Source organism: Bombus fervidus, unplaced genomic scaffold, assembly GCF_041682495.2.
Source record: "Bombus fervidus isolate BK054 unplaced genomic scaffold, iyBomFerv1 scaffold0050, whole genome shotgun sequence".
Taxonomy (NCBI): Eukaryota; Metazoa; Arthropoda; class Insecta; order Hymenoptera; family Apidae; genus Bombus; species Bombus fervidus.
This window is the reverse complement of record NW_027212613.1, coordinates 65,001-69,550: the sequence shown is the minus strand read 5'-3', so window position 1 is coordinate 69,550 and position 4,550 is coordinate 65,001. Positions and strand designations below refer to the sequence as shown.

The window sequence follows — 4,550 nt, the reverse complement described above, 5'->3', positions numbered from 1 at the left end:
ATTTCGTATTTGCATCGTGGAAATCCAACGAACGAACAATATAATATATAAACTAAAATCTCTAAAGTGCCTCGTGTCGGAGAGATCACTGCTCACACCTCTTCTATATTTCGTAGTTGCGTTGCGTAGGCCTCACCTCCTAGCAACGGGACATAAGGAAGACTGCTCTTTGGGATCGAACGAAGCGTCTATAACGAGTCGTCGACGAGAGCGAAAGAACGCGAATAGCGAGCCGCAGAAAAATAGGATACCGAATTATATATCTTCGAAGGTTCTCTTCGAAGATCCATGGATACCTATATCTGCGCGTCTCCAGCTATCTCGCGCGTCTCTCCAAACTCTCGTCGTTCCTCGAAACGTGCTTCCTACCCAAAGGGCGTTCGTTCTTCCTATGTCGTTTCGTTGTCGTTCGTTTCAACGGCGAACGATATACGATGTTCGACAAAACGAAACCACGTTGTACGTTCGTACTCGTGGATCGGGTAACCTAGAACGAAAACGCATTGCGTGGATGTTGGCCCGAAAAGATATATACCAGTGCGAGTGATGGTAAAGAGTATAACGATTCTTAACTAGACGAAGTTGGTTCGGAGGGGACCGCCGGCCGTCTCTCTATCCTCGCGAGTCTAATGCCTCGTTCCGTCGCTAGAGTTTTTCAAACTCTGCTTCTGGCTATCGGGAAGAATAGACCGCGCGCGAGGAAGAGGAACGACGACCGTGCGCGTCCCATCGATTTTTTTTATTTTTACCTGAACCACCGAAGTCGATTCAGAGGGGACCGCCGGCCGTCTCTCTATCCTCGTTGTCGTGAGTCATATGCCTCGTTCCGTCGCTAGAGTTTTTCAAACTCTGCTTCTGGCTATCGGGAAGAAACGACCGCGCGAGGAAGACGACGACGACGACCGTGCGCGTCCCATCGAATTTTTTTTTATTTTTACCTGATCGACGGAAGTTTCGTCCGGTTCGTCTCTTTTACCATCGTCTCGTCGACCCGTTCAGAGGGGACCGCCTGTCCATATCCTCGTTGTCGTGAGTCATATGCCTCGTTCCGTCGCTAGAGTTTTTCAAACTCTGCTTCTGGCTATCGGGAAGAAACGACCGCGCGAGGCCGATGGCTGCGAGTCCCATCGAATTTTTTTTAAACGCACGCACACACATACACCTGAACGGAGATGCGTTCCTTTTCGTCGCGATTTTTCGCGCTTTAGTCGTCGTTGTCGCCATCCGTTCGGAGGGGACCGCCGGCCGTCTCTCTATCCTCGTTGTCGAGAGTCTAATGCCTCGTTCCGTCGCTAGAGTTTTTCAAACTCTGCTTCTGGCTATCGGGAAGAAAAGACCGCGCGAGGAAGAGGAAGGACGACCGTGCGCGTCCCTTTCGAATTTTTTTTTATTTTTACCTGAGCGACCAAAGTGGATTCAGAGGGGACCGCCGGCCGTCTCTCTATCTTCGTTGTCGCGAGTCTAATGCCTCGTTCCGTCGCTAGAGTTTTTCAAACTCTGCTTCTGGCTATCGGGAAGAATAGACCGCGCGCGAGGAAGAGGAAGGACGACCGTGCGCGTCCCATCGATTTTTTTTATTTTTACCTGAACCACCGAAGTCGATTCAGAGGGGACCGCCGGCCGTGTCTGTATCCTCGTTGTCGAGAGTCTAATGCCTCGTTCCGTCGCTAGAGTTTTTCAAACTCTGCTTCTGGCTATCGGGAAGAAACGACCGCGCGAGGAAGACTACGACCGTGCGCGTCCCATCGATTTTTTTTTACCCGAACGATGGAGATGCATATCGGCTGTTTGCTTCGAATAACTGGACGAGAGGAACGAACATATATATATATCATGGGCTAGCCACCGTGCGCTTTCTTCGCGAGATCGTGTGCTGTACAGAGGATTCAGAATCGGGTGTTATATCCCCGTCGTTTCCTGACGAACGGAGCTTCGATCTCGTTGGTTGTTATATATTATAATGCACTTTACGCCCGGTCGGCGGGCTGCGTGTGTCGTCGCGCAGTCCGTCCGATTTCGTTTTCGAACGTATTTTCGTGTCGTCAATCATATGGCGACTTCCGCGCGTTCGATTCCCGTTGGTCGGACGTTTGTCGGATATCGGCTTCTTTCGAACCGAGAATAAGAGTACAAAAACCTGAGTACACAAACAAAAATCCATGCATAAACGATTACCCTGAACGGTGGATCACTTGGCTCGTGGGTCGATGAAGAACGCAGCTAATTGCGCGTCAACGTGTGAACTGCAGGACACATGAACATCGACATTTCGAACGCACATTGCGGTCCACGGATACAATTCCTGGACCACGCCTGGCTGAGGGTTGCTCACGTAAACCTAAGACTGCTTGCGTTGCGTATCGTTGCTCTCGGTCCGTATCTCTCTGTTCTTTCTTGCCTCGTCGACAGCCCGCCGTCGTTCGTTTTATCTTTAAACGAACGTTTCTGAGTCGGAGGACGAGCGCCAAGCAAAAGAATACGAATTAAAGAGCGGTCGAGGGCTCGTACGCGACGTACGAGCGATTGTTGGACGTTCGTCGGCGTTCGTCGCTGGATCGTGTGGAGACCGGCGTACGCATGCTCTCGATACAAATATATATGAAAAATCTATCGCGTTCACGGGAGACTCGCAAAACTACCTCCGTCTCTTCTCTGTCCCTTCTTGGCTTGACAACCCGCCGTCGTTCGTGTTTTACGAACGTTTCTGAGTCGGACGAAGCGCAAGAAGAAGGATACGAATTAAAAGAGCGCGGAGAGAACCGTCGTCGTCGACGCGGTTATCGAGATACACAGAGCGAGTTTTCTTCGTGGCCGATTTTTTTTTTCTTTTTGTATCAGCCTCTGCTACGTTTTGTTAGTCTTCGATAAGCACGAATGACCGCGCCCCCGACGTCGTCTTAAATGAATTTTTGGCGAGACTGAGAGAAAGCAAAAATATTTTTGAACAAAGTCAGTCGAGAGAGGAGAGAAAAGAGAACCAAGATATTAAAACCTAAACCTAAACTTGGTGGCGTAACGAAAAACTGTGTGCCTTAAAGAAACACAACCGTCTTTTCATCAAGATGTTTTTACTCGTACAGCCCCAGGGATCGAATACCCACTCCGTCTGTTCGTGCGGCAGAGATGTATTCTGCAGGCGCGAGACGACTGACGAGAAGACAACGAGGACCGTCGCATCGATGGGTCGTCGTTGCGTTTTTCATCCTCTGTGCTTTTTTCTGTTCTTCGCGAACCCAGAGAAAGCCGTAGATCCGGGAACGGACACACGAGATTTCTTCGAACGCTGATGACTTAGGGAGATGATCCCCAGCGTTGCGCGGAGATCGGAGAGTACGCGTACATGTATCGGGACGAATTTTTCCCCGTCGGTCGCGTATCTCTCTGCCCGCGCGCCTGGCCCAAAGCCACGTTCGTCGGAAATCAACGAAAAGTGTGTTACGATCTAGCGTGCGTCTACGATCGGCTATATTTAAGGGTGACGAAGAAGAGAAAAGCTCACGGTGTTGCGCAACGTTTCTGTACTCGATTTTAAGATGTGCATGTGAGTCCGTTACAAAGTTGTTCGGATCGTCGAAAATAGTCGTTTTCGTCGTCGTGCGAAAGAGAATAATCTCTGACATTGGCACGGAGAGATCGCGCAGAGGAAGAGAACGATCCTCTTTGGCGAGGCTCGAGAAAGACTAACGAAACTTGATTAGAGACGAGGTATACACGCGCCGTACGTACGACGTACGCGCGTGTGATTTTTTTTTGCTTTAAGGCGATTCGGCGCTCCGAGTATTAGAGAAAAAGAGATCGTTGGTCATCCCATGTCTCTTCGTCGTCTATCGCTGGACCGCGCATCCTAACGTATCGCCGGTCGTCCAGTCCCCGAGTAATAAATTCACCCCGTTGTGTACGTCTCGCGCTCGCTTTTCCACTTGCGTGAGTTCCCGTGCGTTTTCGTCGTTGGTACAGAGCAAAGAAACCGATATGTTATATACATGTCGCGTGTTCGATCTCTGTGCCAGCAATAACAGGCGAAAACAAGGAACCGCTGGAATCGTCGAGAAGAGAGAAACGGCTACGGGAGATATATTATACATAACACGTGTATATATATATATATATATTATACAAAGAGGACGGGCGTTAAAAACCGGAGATCGTTACGGGTGTCTTGCGTGAGTCTTAGCTCGAACATGATACGACGAACGAAGTTTAAAAGGCACTTTGGCGAGATGCATAAAACGTTTCTCGATCGAGATAGAATATAAGGTTCTCGATTCTATTCGAATTAATTTTTTTTTTTTATTTTTTTTTCTCTTTGAGGCGATTCTCGGAGAGAGAAATAAAAATAAAGACCCTCTGTCGCATTGTTATCAAACCGTCTTGCTTTTCTCGAATCGCGCCCACATGGCACGAAATTTTTTTTTCTTTGAAAAAAAAAATTGTCACCGTGTCGTGACGTTGAAGCGACCTCAGAGTAGGCGAGATCACCCGCTGAATTTAAGCATATTACTAAGCGGAGGAAAAGAAACTAACAAGGATTTCCTTAGTAGCGGCGAGCG

At 48.9% G+C, this 4,550-nt stretch overlaps 2 non-coding genes across 2 annotated transcripts in view; both read left to right on the top strand.

Moving 5' to 3' along the window:
- The first annotated feature begins 2,172 nt into the window (after positions 1-2,172).
- On the top strand, positions 2,173-2,327 carry LOC139997295 (5.8S ribosomal RNA). The gene has a single exon (XR_011802699.1). It is a non-coding gene; the product is annotated as a 5.8S ribosomal RNA (ribosomal RNA).
- A 2,128-nt stretch (positions 2,328-4,455) lies between these two features.
- Positions 4,456-4,550, top strand: part of LOC139997292 (large subunit ribosomal RNA) — a 4,174-nt gene continuing 4,079 nt past the window's right edge. Inside the window, exon 1 of the ribosomal RNA XR_011802696.1 lies at positions 4,456-4,550. This exon is cut by the window's right edge and continues 4,079 nt beyond it. This is a non-coding gene — a ribosomal RNA (large subunit ribosomal RNA).